Genomic DNA, 13,331 nt, shown 5'->3' on the forward strand with positions numbered 1-13,331 from the left:
TATACAGAAATTTATTCGAATCGCAACAAACGAAAGAGGAATCTCCCTTCTCTTGGAATCGGATGGATCGAGCTTTGAGACGGCCCATTCAAACAGACCGGCGATATACGGATATGCGCACGAGTTTTCGGTGGAAGAATATTTTTCTCACGAAACGATATTTTACGTTTGGAGTGAGAACGACGGCTGAGGACGAAGTTCATATTGTTCAGACCACAGCCGCTCCTCTCGCCTATTACGAATCATCGTCCCCCAATCTGAAGGAAAGAAGTTTTAAAGCCAGCGACAGGATGAAATATAAGAAATATATTCTAAGACCTTTTCAAAACTATGTCGTTCCCCCGAAAACGCAATATCTCATCGTCACGACCCAGAAGAGTCTCTTTCTCGTCGATCGGTGCTCGTACTCGCTTTGGAAACAATTGAAAGAGGAGATTTCTTTCCAATCGCCGATGATGTTTCAAGAAAAAGAAGAAAACCCTCCGCCACCTTTACCCATCCCTTCCTTAGATGATAAGAGGAGCTGGACCAAACCGTTATTTCCCGAAACAAAATCGACCCGGCAACGGAATGAAATTGAAGTCATCACGATTGAAGATGAGGAGGAAGAAAAAAAATTACCTCTTAAAAAACGGTCGACTTACCGGAACCTACCTGGCGTGCAAGATCCGCTTCAGAACCCAGAAGCTTCTTCTTCTTCTTCCCCGACTTGTTCAAACAGGCAGCCTCTTTCGGACTCCTCACAGACAGAACCTCTTCCAGTATCCTCTTCTTCTTCTCTAACCTGTCCCGACATCGTAGAGGTAGAATGTCAGACGGGTCCACAAGCTTCAAAAAGTCCCGACATCGTAGAGATAGAATGTCAGCCGGGTAAACAAGTTCCAACGGGTCCAGAAATCATGGAGGCAGAATCACAGCCGGGTTCACAAGTTCCAACGGGTCCAGAAATCGTAGAGGTAGAATTTCAGCCGGGTAAACAAGTTCCAACGGGTCCAGAAATCATGGAGGTAGAATCGCAGCCGGGTCCAGACATCCTAGATCCCTCCACTCATCCCAAAGAGACTCCAAGTGTTTCAAGACAGCCTTGTGAGGATCCAGCCCTTCCCGTATGGAATGATTATATGGACTTACAAAATTTGGTGCAACAGGAAGGAGAAGAAAATAATCATACGGATGGGTGGGTCAAAGACTGTTTAGATCATTTAACCTCGAATGAAATTGAACTGTTATGGAATTGCATTTCTGAAATCACATCGGAAATGGGATAAAAACCAAAACAAAAAAACTTTTTTAATAACAAATTGGAGGAGAGTCATAATGTCAATTAAAAAAAAATATTATATAGAGTCCAATCTTGGTGGTTCACTTCAGTTTTCCAGCATGAGGTGATCCACGTTTCCCGAAATATGGATCCCATTCCAAGAGAGATTGTGTAGAGCCTTCACTTCAGTTCTTTTTTTTTCCTACCAAGAGGAGAGGGTCCCCAAAGGGCTACCCATGTCCAAAGAGAGAAAGTGTAGAGCGTTCATTTCAGTTTTTTTTCCAAGTTTAGGGGAGGGAGGTCTCAAAATGACACCCCCCCATTTTCAAAGAGAGATGGTGTAGAGCGTTCATTTCTGTTTTTTTCCAAAGTTAGGGAGTTTTCAAATGACTACCCATTTCAGAGAAAGAGAGAGAGAGAAGGTGTAGAGCGTTCATTTCAGTTTTCCAAGGTTAGGATGGTGGTGGAGAATCCTCCAAAATGGCTACTCATCTCAAAGAGAGAGAGAGAGAGAGAGAGAAAATGCGTAGAGCGTTCATTTCAGTTTTCCAACATTAGAAGGTCCCAAAATACCTTCTGAATTCAAAGAGAGATCGTGTAGAGCGTTCATTTCCAGTTCTTCAAGATCAGAAGAAGAGGGTCCGCTTTTCAGAGACAGCGAAGTGCAGACTTCAGTTTTCTCCCTCCCCAAGAATAGAGGGTCCCAAAATGGCTTTCCATTTCAAAGAGAGAGGGAGAGGCGTTCATTTCCATTCTCCAAGATAGGGTCGTCTGCTTTTTTCCCAAAATGGCTTCCCAATTCAAAGAGAGAGAGAGAGAGAGTGAAAGGGTGTGTAGAGCGGTCATGTTCATTCTCCAAGATAGGGTCGTCAGCTTTTTCTCAAAATGGCATCTCCCCATTCAAAAAGAGATCCTAACCAATTTTTTCCAGTTTTTTCCAAGATGGGGGGGGAAGAAAACCTAGGATGGAATAACACGACACACAGAGAGAAAGAGGGAAAAAAACGCCATCTTGTCATTTTCTGATAGGGTACCGGTGTTCGAATACTTTTGTGACCGACTGTATGTCTGAACGGTTTCCAGGGAAAAACTCAGATAAGAGGCACTTGGTCCAAATTTTTTCGCCATCTTGAATAGCCAAAAATCGCCATATACTCGGGAGGAATTTTTTGATGCCAAGAGGGAAATGGCATCTAAGGCTCCTCCATTAAAGCCTATATAAGAGCCTTACTGGCATCAAAAGGCGCTTTCCGAAAATTCCCGCCCCTCAGGGGGCTCACTTCTGTGAGTACGGGTGTGGCAATCCCGAGGTACCCTAGCCCTTCAGGGGATCATCTTCTTGATGAGACGGGTGTCACGATCCTGGAGCCCCAGTGATCTATCCTCTTTTCCGTCTCCTCTCCTCTTTGCTGGAACTTTTTCCCTTCTCTTCTCCCTCGTGGTTTCTCTCTACGGAGTTTGGGGCTCGTCACGAGAGACTGGAACAGCCCTTGTCTCTAGTCTTCGAGTGGCGAGAAAACTGCCCACGTGTTTGCCGTGCGTGGAGACCCGTGTCGCTGGAAAGGAGGGTCCTGGTAGTTGAGGGGCGAGGTACTGTCCCCAACACACTACTTTGGCCTCTGCTTCAGCTAAACGGGAGGCACCTTAGTCGTCCTCACGGGTGTCAATCGGCTGGTCACTAGTCCTTGTGTCAGTGGCTTGGGGTCAAGCTCTCGGGAGTACCTGCTTTCGGGAAAGCCGACTGTGGGGCTTCAGTTTGCGTATAGGTCCGGCTAGCCCTAACACAGGAATCTGTGTTCCCTTGTTGGGCTCCGTGGTGGGCGGGGCCGTCGGACCCGAATCTTTATTCTTTCACTATGGCTTCTTCTCATATCTACTTAATTAAAGATTTCGAGGTAACTCCAGTCATTCAAACTAGTTCTGAAACGTCTACAGCTAAACCAGTCACTCAACCTAGTTCTGAAACGTATACTGCTAAACCAGTCACTCAACCTAGCTCTGAACCATCTACTAATAAACCAATCATTCAACCTAGCTCTGAAACGTCTACTACTAAACCAGTCACTCAACCTAGTTCTGAAAATTCTGCAAAAAAATTACGGACAGATGCAAATAAAAAAAATCATCACAATAGTCCCCGTTTCCTAGTCATCTCTAGTCCTTCTGGCGAAATGCATAAGATGTCTCCTTTCGTAATAAATAAATACATCCAGTCTTGTATTGGTGAGCCGAGAAACATAAAGCGTCTCCGCTCCGGAGACTTGCTTATTGATACAAACTCAGCCACCCAGTCTGCTTCTTTACTTCAGATTACTAAACTTGGGCAAGCGAATGTCACTGTAACAGCACATAAGACACTGAATTATTGTCGTGGCGTAATATCGGAATTCGACCTTCTGTACGTTCCTGAAGAAGAGATCGCTTCCGAGCTATCCGACCAAAATGTCTGCGGTGCTAGGCGGATCAAGATGCGTAAGGAAGGTAAGTTGATCGATACGAAACACGTGATCCTTACCTTCAACACGCCTGATCTGCCTAAGAATATTAAGGCCGGATATTTAAATTGTCCTGTAAGACCTTATATTCCCAACCCTATGCGATGCTTCCAATGCCAGCGTTTCGGCCATTCTAAGACGTCTTGTCGTGGCAGCCTCACATGCGCCCGATGCTCACAGATTGGCCACGATTCGGAAAATTGTACCGCTGCGCCTTCGTGTATAAATTGCAAGGGTCAGCACCCAGCATTTTCACGCCTCTGCCCAAAATGGAAATCCGAAAAAGAAGTACAGACTCTTAAAGTTACCAGGAACATCTCGTATGCTGAAGCCAGAAAACTAGTTCAAAGCACACAGCTCCAATCAAACAAATCTTATGCCAGTGCAGTTAAAACAACACGTAGCATTGCCACCCAAACATCAATAGGCACGCAGACTAAACCAAATAAAACCCAACCAACCACATCCACCAAGAAAACGGAAAATGCAACTCATTTAATACAAAAAAAAGAAACAGTCATTCAAAGTAAACCTAAAATTGAAAGTCACAAAATAATTAATAAAAATAGAAGTCCCAGCAATAGCTCTTTTGACGAAATGATTTCTGAATCTGCGGATTCAGACACTATGGAAGTAGAGGAGGGTCTAGAATTTCCCAGGCATCTACTTCCACGAAAAACCAAACAAGAGCACAGAAAGAACAAAAACCAGACATAATGGCCACCCTCGTCTCATGGAACTGTCGCGGTTTCCACCGAAATTTGCTCGACATCAAAGCCATAATTAATGCTTATCATCCTGTATGCTTCGCAGTACAGGAAACAAATCTAAAACCAGAACAACAGGCAAAACTTCGGAGGTTTTCCTTCGTCAGGAAAGATAACCTTGCAGGTGAGCGTGCCAGTGGAGGTGTAGGTCTCCTCACCTCACTGGATTATCCCTCAAATGTGCTTTCTTTGACGACATCCCTCCAAGTTGTCGCTACTCAAACAAATTTTGATATTGTTGTTACAGTCGTTTCTCTGTATTTGCCTCCAAATGAGCATATTGATCAGCAAGATTTAAATGGTCTTTTAGAGCAGCTGCCTGAGCCTTTCATCATAATAGGAGATTTTAACGGCCATAGTCCGCTCTGGGGTAGTAAGGATACTAATTGCCGAGGAAGACAAATTGAGCAGATGATCGAAGATCATAGCCTTTGTCTCCTCAATAATGGGCAAGATACTTACTTCCATGAGCCTTCAAAAACATTCCATGCTCTCGACCTTGCCATCTGTTCACCATCTCTGTTGCCTTTTTGCACTTTTAATGTGGGTAAAGATCTTTACAACAGTGATCATTATCCCATTCTTGTGTCTCTTGCACGAAGAGGAGCAAACCCCATGTCGAGATCCCCTCGATTCATACTGGACAGGGCAGACTGGGAACTCTTCTCTTCCATTGCAGAGCTCACAGATGAAATGGTAGAAGATGCGCATATCGATGACGCTGTTGAAGCTGTTACTAATACTATTATTCAGGCAGCTATGCTTTCGATTCCTAGAACATCAGGAAAACTACTAAAATATTCAAAACCATGGTGGAATCGCGACTGTCATGAAGCACTGAAAAAACAGAAAAAAGCATGGGGTATTTTTCGTAGATATCCTACTCTGCGAAACCTCATAGCCTTTAAAAGAGCCAAAGCAAATGCACGAAAAGTAAGAAGGCAGAGCCAGAGGGATTCCTGGATTTCATATGTGTCGTCAATAACATCCTCCACGCCTAGCAAGCGGGTTTGGGAAAGAGTTCAAAAAGCATGCGGCATATATAAAGACCACTCACTTTCCTTTTTGGAAAAAGATGGCCGAGTGATTAGCTCCATAGAAGAAATTGCGAATACTATTGGTGAGACATTTGCTTCCGTTTCTTCCAGCAGAACTATACACCTGCATTTCTTTCTATGAAGCAGCACTCTGAAATAAATCCCATCGCATTCAACTCTTCCAAATCTGAGCCTTACAATAGAGACTTTACTATGCTTGAATTAAGGAGTGCTTTATTGCAGACACATAAGTCTTCTCCGGGTCTTGATGGAGTGAATTATGAAATGCTAAAGCATCTGTCCTGTAAGTCACTGAATGCCCTTCTCACTCTTTACAATAGGGTGTGGAAGGAGCATGCCTTTCCCAGTGCATGGAGGAGAGCTGTTGTCATTCCTATTCCTAAGCCAGGGAAAGATCCAAGGAATCCCTCCAACTATCGGCCAATTGCCCTTACGAGTTGCCTCTGCAAACTGTTTGAAAAGATGGTAAACAGCCGCCTAGTCTACTTCTTGGAAAAGAATGATATTATATCGCCTTATCAGAGTGGTTTTCGAAAGGGAAGAACAACTGTAGATAACATGCTCCTCTTAGAGACATCTATTCGAAAAGCATTTGTAAGAAGAAGCCACCTTGTCTCGATATTCTTCGACATTGAAAAAGCTTATGATAAGGCATGGAGATACGGTATACTCCGGGATCTTCACGAGAGTGGCTTGCGCGGCAACCTACCAATTTTCATTCAAAATTTCTTGAACACTAGAACTTTTCAAGTAAGAATTGGCTCTGTTTTTTCGGATGTTTTTGAACAGGAAGAGGGTGTGCCTCAAGGCTGTGTGCTCAGTGTAACCCTGTTTAGTTTAAAAATAAATTCTGTACTAAAAGAACTTCCTCCCACCATCTTGGGATCTCTATATGTTGATGATCTGCAGATTAGCTGTCGAGGAGCAGACATGAGATATGTAGAGAGGCAACTGCAGATGGCTCTGATTAAGATCCAAGAATGGTCAGACAAACAGGGATTTACATTTTCGAAACAGAAAACTGTCTGCGTGCACTTTTGTAGGAAGCGAGGTCTCCATCCTGAACCTGAGTTATACTTGAATGGTACAATTATTCCAGTTGCGCCTGAAGTAAAATTTTTAGGAGTGACGTTCGACCGAAAATTGACTTTCCTTTCTCATGTTTTAAACCTGAGAAAGAAGTGTCTAAAAACACTAAATATTTTAAAAGTGTTGGCGAACACCTCCTGGGGTGCAGAGCGTTGCTCCATGCTTCGCATTTACAGAGCGCTCGTCCGCTCTAAACTGGACTATGGCTCAGTTGTTTATGGATCCGCTCGGTCATCTGTTTTGTTAAAACTGGATCCTGTTCACCATCAAGGTCTGCGGATTTGTTCAGGAGCTTTCAGGACTTCTCCTGTGCAGAGCCTATATGTTGACTGTAACGAACCATCACTTTATCTGAGGCGTGAGCAATTGTCCCTTTTGCAATATTTTAATACTCTATCACAACCTGAACATCCCAATAAGCTGTGCTTACTTGATAATGAGTGTAACACATTATTTGAAACACGTCCATCCTGTGTTCCTACTTTCCCTTTAAGAGTTCGCCCTGTCATTGAGGAACTCTCCCTCTCTGATACGCACCCCCAAGCAGTACAGAATTTTGAAATTCCACCTTGGGAAAATTCACGGATCCAGCTTCTTGATGTTTTTAAACATCACGTAAAGGCGAGCACTAACGAGATCGTTTACAGACAAATTTTCGCTGAGCACAGGCACAAATATAGCAGTTATTATCCGATATACACAGATGGATCAAAGTCAAATGATCATGTCGGGATGGCTTTTGTATTTGAAAATTACATAGAGGGCAGATGCCTGCACCATGCTTTCTCTGTCCTAACATCTGAACTAACTGCAATATATTATGCTCTTTTGTACATCTCAAAGCTCTGCCACAAAAAGTTCATAGTTTACACAGACTCGTATAGTGCTCTTAAATCCTTGGAAGCTTTTCCCAACGCTCAGAATCCTGTGGTAGTGGATGTTCTCAAAATTCATAGAAATTTAATGATACGAGGATATGAAATCCTGTACTGCTGGGTTCCCGGGCATACGGGAATAAAGGGAAACGAGCTTGCAGACATCGCGGCAAAATCTGCTGTCGAACTGTCCAGTCGCCTTATCCCTTTTAGAGACATCTGCTGTGTCATCAAGGGAAAGATACGAAAAAAATGGCAGCAAATTTGGGATGTTCAGCATCACAACAAGTTGAGAAACATCAAACCTAGAATTGAGCATTGGGATTTTGCTGGAAATCGTAAAGAGGACGTTCTTTTGACTCGACTCAGAATTGGTCATACCAGAGTCACACATAGCTATCTTCTTAAAGCTGAAAATGAGCCTGTTTGTTTTAATTGTAATGTTTGTTTATCTGTTCGTCATATTTTAATTGAGTGTCAATGTTTTAATAGTCTTCGCCAGAAATATTTTAATAGCTGTGACTTACCTCTCGACCGTTTAATTGGAAGAGAGGTCAATTCTAATTTATTTTATTATTTAAAAGAGATTGGCTTTTATTACCAAATGTAATTTGTTTTGAAGACTGTGTCTTGAATGTTAATATGTGCTTTTAACTTGTTTTTACATGACTTCATCCTCTGGATTTGGTACATTTATCTACTTGTTTTTATTTATTGAATTTTAATGTCATCAATTGTAATCATCTCATCTTTTGTTTGGCGCGTCATAATCATCTCTGGTTTTTGCGCCATAATCACTCACTCACTCACTCACTCACCCGAAAATTCCCGCTTTAGCACACACACACACACAGATCGTATTTTATTCTGGAGTGTCAAGATGTAGAAACATCTTTTTACTCGACTTCTGATAAAGATCGGGTGGGGGGAGAAAGAGAAGTGTGAAGGGAGAGGAGGCGGATGAAAGAGAGTGAGGTCCGCACTAGCGGCGGCGAAAAAAGGCGGGTGTCAAGTTCAGTGTCGTTATAAAATGAATTTCTACCAAGAAGAGGTCGCATAGTAGCTGCGGTGATTTTAAATTTTTGTACTACGGACCGGAAATGGGTTCTGAAGGTAAGTTTTTGGTCAAGGGTGACTCCAAGGTATTTGGTTTCATTAATCCAGTCTATTTCTTCGTCAAATATTTCAGGGGGTGGAGGATAGTATTTCATGTTTCCTTTATGGAAAATTATTGCCTTAGTTTTATCAGTGTTAATTTTAATTCTCCAAAGGGTAAGCCATTTTTCCAGTTTTATGAGATAGCTTTGGAGTTGGTTTCTTACGGCTATAACAGTGCAGGCTTTAGTAAGTATGGCGGTGTCATCGGCAAAGAGTGCAAGATGAACAGAAGGGTCTTTAGGGATATCTTGTGTATAAATATTAAAAAGGTACGGATAAAGTGCCGACCCCTGTGGGACACCAGCATTGATTAGTCTGCTGGTAGAGTAAGCAGTACCGATTTTGATTCTGAATGTTCTGTTGCTGTGAAAAGAGGCTATTAAGCGAATAAAATGATGAAAAATTGAGAGTGATTAGTTTGTAAATAAGGCCTCGATGCCATACCCTGTCAAAGGCTTTCGCGATATCGAGAAATATAGCACCGGTCGGAGGTTTGCAGTTGTAGCCTTCAGTGATAATGTTGATAACTCTAAGAAGTTGGTGGCAAGTGCTATGATGATTACGGAAACCGAATTGTTCTTCTGGGAGAAAATTCATGGAAGGGTGAATTTTTTGGATGTGGAAAATTAGGATTTTCTCAGTAACTTTAGACAGGTGGCTAAGTAAACTGATAGGGCGATAGTTCTGTGGGAGAGTTGGATTTTGTTGCTGTTTAGCAAAAACAATTATTATAGCTTGCTTCCATGAATAGGCTATAATTATAATGAATAGGCTAATAATTCTTCCATGAATAGGCTAATAATTATAATAGCTTGCTTCCATAGGAAAATGAGCGAATTTGATAATGTTGTTGATTATCTTAGTTAGGCAGGTAAGAGCGTTGATCGGAAGATGCTTCAGTGCTTTGGTCGAGATGCCATCGTGCCCTGGGGCTTTCTTCGTTTGTAAGGCGCTTATGGTGTTGGCAACGATTGTTGGGATAGTCACCCGCTTAAGCGGGGGGGAATAGCTCTGCTGGTCAAAAATCGCGTAAGGCAAAATTCAAGGAGGTCTAACCTCCTTGGTTTGCATTGAGATGGTAAACCATGCACATAGAACAAATTATAAACGGTTAGTTATTGTTGTGATTAAGTAAATCTACGTACTTTTTTCCATCTTACTATTTTATATTATGATTATATAAACTCCAACATTATACTTCTCTTTTTTAATTTTTACCATTAATTTGAACAATTATCCGTAATAATGGTTATATATGTTTGAAAACATGTTCTTTATATAAATGCAATAATGTATATATCACATAATTAATGATGAAAGTTTAAAAAAAAATAAAATACCCATGTATTTCCACAATAATATTGCATCCTCGAAATGTATTACCGACTATTGAAGAATCATCCAGTCAGGTTTATATTTTACAATCCGGATTCTTTAATACAGAGAATTTCGATTAATAAGGTTAGACCTCCTTGAATTTTGCCTGACGCGATTTTCGACCAGCAGAGCTATTCCCCCGCTAAAGAGGGAATTTTCGGAAAGCGCCTTTTGATGCCAGTAAGGCTCTTATATAGGCCTTAATGGAGGAGCCGTTTAATCTTTTTTCTTGTTTAAGTGCGAAAATAGTTTTCATGTAGGTAACCAAAGAAAGGTAATCCTGAATTGCATAACTGCAGAGAAACAAGATTTGTAACAAGAGCTTCCATGGCTTTTCACGACGTCATGCAGTTGTTTAAATTTCAGAAAGAGATTAATCAAATAGGATCAGATAAAATTATTTGAATTGGTTTGTATTTATTCTATGAAAAGTTAAATCCTAAAATATTATTTTTTTGCAATTTGAGCATTATCTATAACAGTGGTTTCAAACTGGCAGCCCCCCCCCGAAGCAATTTTATGTGGTCGGCGAATGCATTTCAGTTATGCATTGTTGCAAATACAGTAATGCAAAGATTTCTATGTTTTACTTATTTGAAGTTTCAGTTTATTTTACACAGTGGCATAGCGAGCATAACTGGCGCCCGGGGCAAAATACCTTTTCGGCCCCCCCCCGTCAAAAAAAAACACTTACAGTAATATAATGTATAGAATATATCCGTAATAAGAAAAATAATGCAAATAATAATAAAATGCTGAAGCTGAGATAAAAAAAATACTCTAAAACATATTAATAATACTCACTACCTAGCCATACTACACTGGATTCGGAAATGTATCTGTGTCGGCGAAAAAAGAAGACATACGATGATCTAGAATTAGTAAAGGGTATTATTTATTTTACATATTTATATAATTGTTTCTAAAAAAAGTACAATTTTTAAACAATTAAAAGTTTTATATGTATTATAAATAAGTAGATATATTTATTAATAATAATATAATATTATAATACATTAATACAATTAATTACTATGCATACAATTTTCTTGCCTTAAATGAAGCAAATTTATCAATTACTTCATCAAAGTCGATCCTTTTATATTTTTCTCTTTCCACATTTAAAAATGCTAGAAGACTTAGGGGGATCTTGTCCCATCGTTGATTGTAAATCTGTCAAAGTTTATTTTAATTTGCTGAACGAACGTTCACAGGTAGCATTTGATAATTGAAATAGTAAGGAGTATTTGAAGTGAGACTCTTAGTTTTGGAAAAACATTTTCTTCATAGATCTGTAAAGGAGTTTTAGGTTCAATTTCTTTACTACTGCGAAGTAACATCTTGCAGTCACACTTACTATTCAAAACAATTAGGGGATATTGTGTGTTCGGTATATGAATTAATCATATAATCGACAACCTTTTCAACAAAAGGAAATAGAGGAGATTATAAAGGAAAATTATAACGTTAACAAAGTTGGGAATATGCAAATTATATCTGTGACATCGAAAACTATGTGTTTTAGATAAGGAGTAAGGAGCGACCTGCAGCCTTCCTTTTGTAGTAGGAGAAAGCGTTAAATGCTTTGTAGCAGGGAATATACGATTTCTCAAGACAAACTAGATATCTAGTTGGCCTTGCGCGAAAGGGCCCGTGTTCGAATCCCGGAGAATGCATGGTTGTAAATTGTCTGTCTCTTCATGGGAGGTAATGGTGGCCCCTATTAAATGAATGGCCACTTATTATGCCATAAAAATGACCATCGCTTCAGGCCTTAGCAGTGGTGAATACGTAAAAAGAGTTAGTGTCCTCCGGGAGAACGAAAAAAAAAATCTTGATTACCTGAATTGATATGAAAATCGCAACTAACCACAAAGTAGTTCTGCGGATATCTTAAGCTTTTCCTTTCTATTTTTTTTCGAAGGGAACAATTGTATATATGTTGAATATATACATACCCTCCCCCTCCTCCTTTTAGAATATCAGTTTTACATACCTATAAATTTGCTTTCATCCTTACTAAAGCATCTATTAAACTTCTATTCAATTTTATTTATTTCAGTTACCTATTTTGATTAAAGGCATCATTTATGCCATTCTAAAAAGTGCAGTTCATATTCTGCTCATTTGCTGTTTCTGTAGCTGGTAGTATCAGCATTGCTCAGTATTCATGTTAGAAGTTACTCCAGTTTCTGAAGCTAAATTTCAAAAAATAAATTTGTAATTTTTGTTATATATAAGGCATGATTATTGTATTTCCTATTAAAAATTTTCAACTTCGCTTTTTTCTCCAAATGCATTTTGCTATACTTTTCTTTAAATTTTAAGGTTATTGAATGTGCAATATGTCAAAGAAAATATTCGGAATACATCTATTAAAACAGAGAAGTTAATTCCCCGTTGTTCTAGGCCAAGATGAGTTAACTGAAACAACTCAAATAATTTCTCTCTCCTCAAACATAGATATAATAATATAGATAGTAATACTATATTTATTAATTAACATTTACTAAAATGCTTTTCCACGTAGTTATTTATTTATTTTTTTACGTTTTTTCTCTTAGTAGTGTTACTGAAAATCACAGTTACTTCAAAATTTCAGCTGCTTAATATATAAGAAACATAAATATTTAGGAAGTCATGGCAAATTTATTTCCGTATTTCCTTTTGATATCTGGCAAAGGTGAGTCACGGTATAATTTTTTTTTTTTCTGAATAAGTAAGCGAAAAATTTCCCGACTGAAAGCAAACAGTATCAGTTGGAAAGTGTTATTGTATCGCATCTTGTTTTTATCCGTTTGACATGCCTCTGTCAGAATTCAGATGAAAATCAACTTAATGCTTTATCAAATGTAATGTTATCTTAGATCTTATTTTATTTGCACTGTTGGCCCTGATTTAAATAGGTAAGACTGAAAAGTTACAAATGTAATTTTGAACGCTTGACCACAAATATTTCTTGGATTGCTTTTATTTTTAGTATGAAGTTATTATTAAATGAATTTGAATTCAGTTGCTGTAAATTTTTCTTAATTGTATTCAGCTGTCAAATAACTCTTCCAGAACTTTGAAAATACTTTTAAATTAAAATATGATGCATTTTTTAACGAAGAGTTTATTTTCTTATCTTTCTTCTACTGTTGAATGAAGGTTAATTTTATGCGTTTTGAAGAGAGAGATAGAGGAAAAAAAGTATGCCTTTATTTATTAATTTTTATATTTCGGTTAGCAGCTAATATCATTATTGCTTG

General features: G+C 39.3%; 1 protein-coding gene across 3 annotated transcripts in view; it reads left to right on the forward strand.

Moving 5' to 3' along the window:
• The first annotated feature begins 12,633 nt into the window (after positions 1–12,633).
• LOC118183136 (transmembrane protein 243-like) overlaps positions 12,634–13,331 on the forward strand; it is a 31,588-nt gene continuing 30,890 nt past the window's right edge. The window contains exon 1 of one of the 3 annotated variants that reach the window (XM_085812858.1): positions 12,634–12,763. The gene's annotated coding sequence lies outside the window, so the exon portion shown is untranslated. Of the gene's footprint in view, positions 12,764–12,783; positions 12,987–13,331 lie in introns of those variants that run through there. The other 2 variants (XM_085812857.1, XM_085812856.1) reach the window with 2 other exon arrangements.

This window comes from Stegodyphus dumicola, chromosome 3, assembly GCF_044657685.1.
Source record: "Stegodyphus dumicola isolate Sdum_Otavi_A_Nest chromosome 3, ASM4465768v1".
Lineage (NCBI taxonomy): Eukaryota > Metazoa > Arthropoda > Arachnida > Araneae > Eresidae > Stegodyphus > Stegodyphus dumicola.